This window comes from Myotis myotis, unplaced genomic scaffold (genome assembly GCF_014108235.1).
Source record: "Myotis myotis isolate mMyoMyo1 unplaced genomic scaffold, mMyoMyo1.p scaffold_m19_p_61, whole genome shotgun sequence".
Classification (NCBI taxonomy): domain Eukaryota; kingdom Metazoa; phylum Chordata; class Mammalia; order Chiroptera; family Vespertilionidae; genus Myotis; species Myotis myotis.
The window spans coordinates 292,271-302,431 of record NW_023416370.1 but is presented as its reverse complement, the minus strand read 5'-3'; positions in this window follow the sequence as shown (position 1 = coordinate 302,431).

Sequence of the window (10,161 nt, the reverse complement as noted above, 5' to 3'; positions counted from 1 at the left end):
TGCAAAGCCACCTGGGAGTCCCTGGGAGTCGGGAGGCCCGGGCCACGGGGGCCTGACCGCAGACGCTGACCGAGGGCCGTGCCTGGGAGCGTGTGCCGTGGAGATGAGGACGCGGAGGAAGCTGGGTCTCTGACAGGCGGGCCCCAGCCACGGTCCCCCTCCGCAGCCCCTGCAGAGCTGGGGGACGCTCATGGGGGGCAGATGCTCAGAGACGCAAAACCACGGCCGGGTAGTTCCAGGGTCAAAGACGGACTCGAACGCAAAGTAGGAAGCACTTTCGACCCCAAGGACCAGACACGCTGGGGCCGCACGGCTGGGCGGGTGGGAAACACTGGGGCCGGGGCTCACGGCAGGAAAGGGGAAAAGGGCCCCCGGTTTTAACAAGTTCGGCATCGACTGCAAAACATCAGACAATGAGCCCAACACCTCAAGTTTAAAAACAACAACAACAGCAGGCAAATGATAAGGAAAAGGGGGTAAAACAAAACAAAAAAACGCATAAAACTCGCGGACAAGACCAACAGCGTTAAAACGGGCTCTGCACACGAGCTCACGCTGCAGTAACTAACCGGGAAGGGAAGGCGCGAGCGTGAGCATGGCGAGGGGCACCCGAGGCACCGCAGGGCGAAGGGGGAGGCCCAGGGCGCCACACGCGGCTCCGGACAATCTCTGGCAAAACTAGATAAAATGGCCAGCTTCCCCGGGAAACGTGACCAAGGCCCGACTCAGTGGAGGCGGAGAGAAGCCGGAAGAGACTGGTTTCATTTTAAAGATGCTGAACCAGCAGTTAAATATCTCCCCGCCACAAAGCACTGAGAACTTTTTTAAAATCACGTCCTGACCGCGGGGTGCCTCTCGGACGCTGAGATAGCTTTGTATCAGCAAACGGACCCTGTGGCCATCCATGTAAGACACCGTCTAAAGGCCGGGGCCGGGGGCCGGGGGCCGGGGGGGGGGGGGGGGGGGGGGGGGGGGCGGGCGGGTGATGGGATAGAGCAGAACACAGCAAAGAAAATTCCCAGCCAAGCTCCTCGACCTCAGGAAGGCAGCTCCCAAAAACCTACGGAAAACCTCTCAGGGGGGAAATGTTAGAAGATTCCCATTGAAATCAGGAGTGAGGCAGGACTGTCCGCTTCCCAGTTCCCACCTCACAGTCATTGTCGGGGAGGAACTTTACCCGCCCAGGTTCTCGGGACGCTCTCACCATCGCGTGGACACGACTGCACGACTGGCCAGAGCAGTGGGAGGAGCATGAATCAGTGCCCACGGACAGGCAGGCACCTCTGGACAACACGCCATATGGCGGAGGCCACCCCGTGACCCGCCACGTGCCCCTGAAGGTGCGAGGATATGGGGGGGGCAGTTCTGGGGCAGGACACGGGGTCCCAGGTGTGTGTCCAGCCCTCTCCTGAGCTCAGCGGCTGTGCATTCGGGCATCGGCCCTCCCTGGGCCCCGAGGGGGACCTTCCCAGGAGAGGTTTCCCTCCCAGACGTCAGTGTCCGCTCACCAAGGCCAACTTCACTCGGGGCTCAGAGCCTTTTTTTGTTAATATGTTTTTTAAATACAGTTTTATTGATTTCAGAGAGGAAGGGAGAGATAGGAACATCCACGATGAGAGTCACGGATCAGCTGCCTCCTGCACGCCCCACACTGGGGACCCAGCCCGCAACCCCGAGCATGTGCCCCGACTGGGAATCGAACCCTGACCTCCTGGTTCCTAGGTCGATGCTCAGCCCCTGAGCCACGCCGGCCGGGCGAGAGTCTCGCAGAACTGCTGTTCTTCAGATTTATCCACTTCGAACAATCACTGCCCCCGAAGAGGCACCTTTCTGAGTGGCCAGCTCTGCTCGCCTTCACCCGGGTGTGGCAGCTGGAGCTGTGGAACAAGAAAAAAAACTTAAAACGAAACCACTCGTAGGCAAGAAAAACACACTCTCCTCTGGGCCCCTAAGGTGGGGTCCCCAGGGACATGGGAACACCCCACAGATTCGGGGGGGGGGGCGGGCGCCTGCAGCAGAGATGGTGCTGGAGCAGCTGTGGGGTCGAGGATGAGAAAGTGAAGGCGCTGCCCCTGTCCGCGCCCCCCGCCCGCTCGACCCCTGGCCGTCTGAAGACCTACATCGAGCCTTCAGGAAAGAGATGGCAGGAGAACACCCCAAGGCCCTGCTCACAGGGCCCCTCCCGGGACCAGACACAGAGCCCCAGCCCGCAGAACCGAGAGGAACCAACGCCAGGAGAACGCGGTGAGGGACCGAGAGCTTCTCTGGGTCAGAAGGCCCCGCAGCCACGTGGTGGGGACGTCCGCACGGCCCCCAGGAGGGTCGGCCCCCACGCTCGCAGGGGGAAGGTCAGGGCCCCTTAGAAAAAAGGCCACTGAGCAATATTCCGGCCCAAAACCCGGGAAGATGCCGCCCGAAACGCCTGACCGCGGGCCCCTCGCCACGGCAACGGGCCTGGGCTGTGCCTCGACAGCGCCCGTGGCCGGGAAGAGCCACACGCGCAAGAAAACCGTGGTGGCGGGAGCCGGCACACGGCGCCGGGGTCAGGGGGCTGTGGGCTCCCAGCCGGGCCCACGTGGCTGCTGCCCCCACACAGGGACCCCCACACACGGTCCGAGCAGCTGCCACCCTCCTGCGTGCCGTGCTCCTCCCGGGGCCTGCAGGGTTAAAACAAGGACCCGCAGCTCCCGCAGCCTCTGCCAAAATCTTGAAAGCAGGGCCCCGGGTGGTGAGCGAGCTGCTGGGACAGGGGAGCGTGCTATCCCTGACACACCATTTCTCAGCCTGACAGTGAGTTATGTGCGCCTGGATGTGAGGAGCACACGGCTCAGATGGATGGGCCCCTCGGGCGGGCGGGTGGGGTTCGCCCGAGCGGGCGTGGGACAGGGCTGGTCACGTCTTGTTCGTAGGCCCAGGGCTGGGGGCTGGGGGCCCGGGGCTGGGGGTGCAGCAGTCCCTTCCTATTCTTTTTATTTTTTCCCCTTCCTATTCTCATCCTCCCTCCCAGAGCAGCTCGCGCCGCTCAGGGCAGTGAACCACCGGGAAAGGGCCTTTGCTGAGGGTCAGCCCTCGCTTCTGAGCACAAAACCTGCAGAAACGAGGGAAGGCGGTGGCCAGGCGCTTCCGCTATCTGCCTGTGCGGCCGACTGGCCGGCGCATTCCAGGCCGAGACAGGAACCCAGCAAGGACGCCTGCTTTTACCATTAGGGCTCAGGCCGGGGCTGGAAACCAGAGACAATGCGGGCGACGTGAAACGGAAATCAGACGAATAGGCCTGGGAGGAGGGGGCCCGCAGCCCTTCCCGCCCCAGCACCAGCGGAAGAGCTTTCAGAATGATGAGAGGCCGCAGGAAAGCCGCCAGACGCAGCACACATATTTCACGTCCATATCGCGGCCTGCCTTCCAGCCGGCCTGTGCGGAGATAAAGTGGGTAACACACTTCACTCCCAAACAAAAGCCGGCGGGGCCAGGCACAGGGAGACACGGCACGGCCCTCCCCCTCCCAGGACCCGGGGCTGCAGGAGAGACAGGACACCCGCTAATGAGAAACGTATAAACAAACGGGAGAGGAGGGAACGCACACATCCTGCTCTGGCAGGAAGTTTACGAGAATCGGCTCTTCCCGATCAATGTATAGAGCTGCCAGCTTCCCCAGCAGATTCTGATGAGATCTATCTGGGGCCAGGCTGGGGGGTGGGGGCGGACAGATGAATGTCAGACGCCTGGGAAGGGAGAACGGGCAGGAAGCGCGAAGACCGAGGTGAAAACCAAGAGCGGATTCGATGTGAAGGGAATGGAGAGTGGATTCAAAGGCAGGTGCTGGGTGCCCGGCACCAGGGTCAGGCCGAGCTTCTGTGCCTTTGCCCGAGGTGGTGATGCCCTCACATCTGCATTTTCCAGGGGGGCCAACGGGGGCGCAAGTGTGTGCCACAGGGACACGGGGACACACAGCCAATGGGGGTGCAGAGTGGGTGCCACAGGGACACGGGGACACACAGCCAACAGGGGCTCAAGTGTGTGCCACAGGACACACAGCCAATGGGGGTGCAGAGCGGGTGCCACACAGGGACACACAGCCAATGGGGGAGCAAGTGGGTGCCACAGGGGCATGCAGCCAACGGGGGTGCAGAGCGGCTGCCACAGGGACACACAGCCACTACCCCGTGGACGCTGCCACCAGCCGGGACTCACAACCCCAACACCTCTACTTTCAGAGGCTGCACAGCTTCTCCCTGTGCCACAGTGTTCACCGGCGTGATCACCGGGTACACAGGAATCTGGGGTGTCTCCACCAAGGACGGGGTGGTGGCGGGCTGGTTACCAAAGGCGGCTGAGGGCATCACATGTGTGTGGAGGACAAGGCCAGGAGCGTGTCCCTCCCTCCGCAGCACATACCAGCACGTGCCGGGAGGGGAGAGAGTTCGACGTGGGAGGAGGCCGTCAGAAATGAAACCAGAGGAGAGAGGAGGCGGCAGGTCGGCGTTCCGAGCTCACCGGCCGTGGAAGGCCACGGCGAGCTCCGTAAATTCCTGTTAAAACGGTCCAGTCGCCGTACATCAAACAGTGCTCGTCGCTGCCAGACGAGGTGGGGTCGCGGGGGCACAGTCATCCTCCGGCCGAAACACCCCACTGAGCAGCTAGCAAGACAAACCGGTGAAAGCCACACAGACCATTAGGCAGTGAGCAGCGAGGTCGCCGGGGGCGGAGAAGGGCCGGGGCGCGTCCCACAGCTGCCCGGCTCGCTTCCTGGGGAGGGTTCAGGCCTGGGTGCAGTAAGGGGGCATGGAGGGGGAGCCCCACTGCACCCCTGAGCTGACGAGAGAGCACGGAGGTATAGGGAGACCAGACAGGAAAGCTCATCGGATGGAGGATCCGCGAGGAGAGAGCCGCGGGGTCCTCAGGGCAGCAGAGCCCGACTGACCGGCCTGTGCTCAGAGGAAACTGGCCACGACTGGGAAGGGTCTAGCTGGCGCCTAGGGACACACTTTAAATGTGAAGACACAGCCTGGCCGGCCGGCGGGGCTCAAAGGGGGAGCGTGGGCCTGTGAACCAGGAGGTCAGGGTTCGATTCCCGGTCAGGGCACAGGCCCGGGTTGCGGGCTCCATCCCCAGTGTGGGGCGCGCAGGAGGCAGCCGGTCCATGGTTCTCTCTCCTCATGGACGTTTCCTTCTCTCTCTCCCTCTCCCTTCCTCTCTGAAATCAATACAAATACATATATTTAAAGATTAAAAATAAATATGAAGACACACGGTCCCTTCAAAATATACGTGAAGCCGACAGTGGTGCTCTGAGAGGAGAAACAGGGCGCAGCTCCAGTGGGGCAGAGCCCCCCGCAATGGTTAACGGGACGTGCAGGCAGAAACCGAGCGAGGACAGAGGGGCCTCGCGGCTGCCAGCCCGTCCGCCCACCGCCCGCCCGCGAGCCGATGGAACACTCCACCAAGCACATTCCTTCCCGTGCACACGGGACGCTCACGGATACAGACCGCGTTCTGGGCCATAAAACAAGACTTAATAAGTTGAGGAGGGTTCAAGTCCCACGGATTATGTTCTTGGACCATAAGGAATTAAATTATAAATCAATAACAGAAAGATCCTTGGAAAACGCTCAAGTATTTGGAATCGAAATAACACACTTCTAAATGATCCATGAGGGGAAGGAAAGCAAAGAGGGGCCTCAGGAAGAGCTCTCGCCAGAACGAGTGCGGGCGGGGGAGTGCCACGGAGGCAGTGCTGGGGCCAAGTCCACCGCCAGCGCCGGCGGAGGGGGGAGAGAGGGGCCTCGGTCCCCGATCCCAGCTCCCTCCTTAAGGAACATAGCGGGGAAATGCAAGTTAAAGCCTAAGAAAGCACCAGAAAGGCTATGATACAGATGAAGCGGGAAACATAAAAACAATAGAAAAATTTAAAGAAAATAAAGCCAAGCCCGGCCAGCATAGCTCAGGGGTTGAGTGTTGACCTATGAACCAGGAGGTCAGGGTTCGATTCCCGGTCGGGGCACATGCACGGGTTGCGGGCTGGATCCCCAGCGTGGGGCGTGCAGGAGGCAGCCGATCCATGATTGTCTCTCATCATGGATGTTTCTACCTTTCTCTCCCTCTCCCTTCCTCTCTGAAATTAAAGAAAAAAAACAACATATTTAAAAAATAAATACATAAAAATAAAACCAAAACTTCACACACTGACAGACACACACTGGCAACCCTCGAATCCATCTGATCAGAAGAGGGACAGAGAGAGAGAGCAGACAGTGCCGGCTCAGGAGCGAGGGGGCCATCGGCCCGGGGGGCAGGCATTAAGGAGCCATGAGGGCAGAGTGTGAGCAACCTTATGCCAGTCGGTTGGATGGGTGCGAAGGAATAGCCACATTTCGTAAAAAACACCACCTAAGAAAGCTCACTCAGAAAGCAAGGGGGAACCTGAGCACACCCGTAGCTACCAAAGACTCGGTCGTGCAGGGAAAAACTTCCCACGGGAAAAGCAGCAGCCCTGGCCGGTGCTCAGTGGTTAGCATGCCTGCCCGAGCACCGAAGGCTCTTGGGTTCGATTCCCGGTCAAGGGCACAGACCTGGGTTGCAGGTTCGATCCCCAGCCCCAGCCGGGGCATGTGCAGGAGGCAACCAGTCCATGTGCCTCTCTTCACGGGGATGTTTCTCTCTCTCTCTCTCTCTCTCTCTCCCTCTCCCTCCCTTCCAATGGAAAAAATATCCTCAGATAAGGATTAAAAAACAAAAAACAACAACAAAAGAAACTTCCCCACAAAGAAAACTCCAGGCCTCGACGGCTTCACGGGTGGATCCTACCCACCACGTAAAGGAGGAGGAGGGGCAATGGTAGCAATTACAGACTCTTCCCAGCACCGGGAGCGAGGGACCCCCTTACAGCTCATTCTGTGGGGCCGGCATCACCCGGACTCCAGCACCACGGGCAGGATGAGAGAAGGAAGCTGCAGACCAGCCACCCTCAGATGCCTGGGCGCACACATTCCAAACACAACGCTAGCCAAGGGGGCCCAGCAGTGGCTGAGCGGGAGGCCCGTCGGGACCAAGTGTGGCTTATCCCAGGGACGCAGGGCTGGTCTGACACTCAGACCATCCGAGCAACTCACCACGTTCACACACTGAAAAAGGAAAAATCCCGTATGATCAGCTCGAGACACGCAGAAAGAGCATTTGACAAAATTCAACACGCGTTCCTAAGTCACACACACACACACACACACACACACACACACACGAAAAGGCTCTCGCGAATGAGGAGCTCCCTCGCTCTAACACGTGTCCTCCCCCCCCCCCCCGCCCCTGCCCCGGGGAAAGCGTGGAAGTGCTCTCGCTGCGAACAGGGCCAGGGCGAGGGAGTCCACCGGGCACCCACCGGAGGGGCTCGCTACCGCAGCGAGACAGGAAAAGACGGTGCGGGTGGGAGTGACGGACAACCCGCGCGGCCCACATGACGGGGCCTCCGGGAAGAGGGACGGGGACCAGAGTGAGCTCGGCAAGGCCTCTGCACACACGCTGGTCTCGGGGTGTTTCTACCAGATGGGCCTGAGCAATGGGGCGGTGACCTTCCAAAACAAAACCACTTCCCAACAGTGTCCCCCCAAGAGGGATGCCTGGCAAAAGGGTATAAGGAGCTGCGCTTGGATTCATAGAAAACATTGGTGAGAGAGAGAGGGGGCGACAGACTCGTGGATGGGGAGGGTCAGTCAAGACGGCGGGGACGTCGGCTGTCCCTCCCCTTAGTCTCCAGGTTCAGTGCAACCCCAGTCAGAGTCCCAGCAGCGTTCCACGACCGAGTCCACCATTCCCGTGAACGTGCGGGGGACCCAGCGCCGTCCAAACAACCCCGAGAAAGAAGAACGAAGTTGAGCTCGCGTCCTAAGAATCAGCACAGGATGAGGGTAACCAAAAACAGACTGGTCTCGGTGTCGAGCTATTCCAGGAGAGCGGAGGATCAAATAAAGGGCCCGGAGATGCGCTCCCACCTCCGCAGGGATGACCCCTTGTCCGGGGCATCGTGCGGGACATGGGACGTCCACGGGCAACACTGGTGACAGCAACGATTTGGAATCAGACCTCACCCTCTAGCCAAAGATGAACTCAAAATGGATCACAGGCCCACACACGAGGTGAGGACCGGACACGCGGGAGACCGCCTTGGAGCACGTGCCGGGCCAAGATCGCCCAGACGCCAGGCCGAAAGCACAGCCCCCCGGAAAAGCAAGCTGGTGCGTTACGAGGCCTCAGACATGTTTATCACTTGCTCTTTCAATGAAAATCTAAGAGAATGGAAATCTAAGAGAATTTCATCAAGAGAATGGAAATCTAAGGCACTGGGTGGAAGGAAATCGTTGCCAAGCAAACAGTTCACCAAGGCCTGACCCAGAAGATATAAAGTCCTCTCGAAAAAAGGGGGAAACGAACAAGAATTGTACCAAAAAGCACAGACACTTAATAATGAGAAAACAAACAACCGGGTTTTTTAAAAAATGGGCCAAAGAGTAGAAGTGATACCTCATTAACAAGATAAAGGAACGGCAAGTGGCATGTGAAAACTGCAGGGTGGGGGGCCCCGGGTCACGGGGGAAGCACGAACTGAGATCACAGGACGCCCCGCTCTCAGGACCCTGGCGCTTGCAAGCCCAGCACACCAGGGTCCGCGGGGGGTGGGGGGCCCCACCTCGCGAGCAGAAATGTGAAACGAATCAGTTGGCAATGTCTCTTTTTCTTAAAACAGTTAAACATAAACCTCCCATGTGATCTAAGTCATTCTCCTTCTAAGCATTTACCCATGAGAAAAGGAAATGTTTGTCCTTGTAAAGACTTTCACATGAATGTAAATACCGCTTTGTTTTTCATCGTCGAAAACTGGAAACAGCCCAAATGTCCATCAACAGGGAATGGATAAACAAGCCGTGGTGTGTCCATACCATGGCAGCCAGAGGAATGCGGCCCGACGCACGCAAGGCACAAATGAGTCCCACAATAGCTATGCCGGGGAAAGCAGCCAAACAAGAGAGCGTATATACTGTACTTCCATTTATGGAAAACTCTATAGCGTGCAGGCTGACCAGGTCACGGGCGCTGGGGAATGGGGGGGAGGAAGGGTGGGGAGGGGAGGGAGAAGGGGTGGCAGAGGCCCTGGGGCCCTTCAGGGGTGAGGGACGTGCTCACCCTCAGGCTGTGGGGGAGAGGTGTGCGCGCTGGGGCTGTACGTCCAGGGGACAACACTAGAGCTGGTTTGAACAATTAAAAGGCAAAGGACCAACTGAGCGAATGTGCTGAGCAAATGCGACCAGAGGGTCACATCATGAACACAGTGAATGCACGTGGAAACCCACAGGGAACTCGGACACCCGGAGAGGTTTGCCAGGGCGGCCACAGCCAAGTGCCAGGGTGGCGTCTTAAACCAGAGACACTCACCGTCAGGTCCTGGCGGCTGGGGTGGGAGACCCGGGTGTCGCAGGGCTGGCTGCCGAGGCCGCTCCTGGGCCTGTGGCTGTGTCTCCATCCTGTGTCCCCACAGGGTCGTCCCCGTGTGTGTCTGTGTCCTCGTCTCCTCTTCGCAGAAGGACCCCAGACCTGTAAGATCAGGACCCACCGTGACCCCATTTCGGCTTAATCACTGCTTTAAAGATCCCAGCTCCACGTACAGCCCCCTTCTGAGGTCTGGGGCCAGGACCTCAGCAATGAGCTTGGAGGACACCATTCAGCTCAGAGCATCTCCTCATTAGAGGGAAAACACGCGCAAAACACAGGACTAGACGAGTCTCAGGTTCAGAAAAACAAAAAAGGGCCGACACTTGTGAGCACATACGTGTCACCGTGAAGGAGGTGCCGGGCTCACTTCCGGGTCTCCACAGGCTGCTCCCCGGGGAGGACCATCGGCCCGGGTGGGCCAGGCCCTCGGGGGCCACCGTGCTTCGGGAAAGCCAGGCAGGTGTCTCCGGCGGGGGCCTGAGGGCCGGCAGGTCGCCGGGGCCTGGGTCTGGGCAGGGATGGCACACACTCCTTCAGTCAGCATGGCCGAGACTTGGACCCGTTGTACTTGCAGGTGACCCGGCTCTGGGGGCGTGGCCTGCTTGGAATGCCAAAGCCACTCTGGGGTGGTGCTGGGGAGGGGCCGCCCTGCCACCCTGGCCTGGGCTGCCCGGCCTTTGC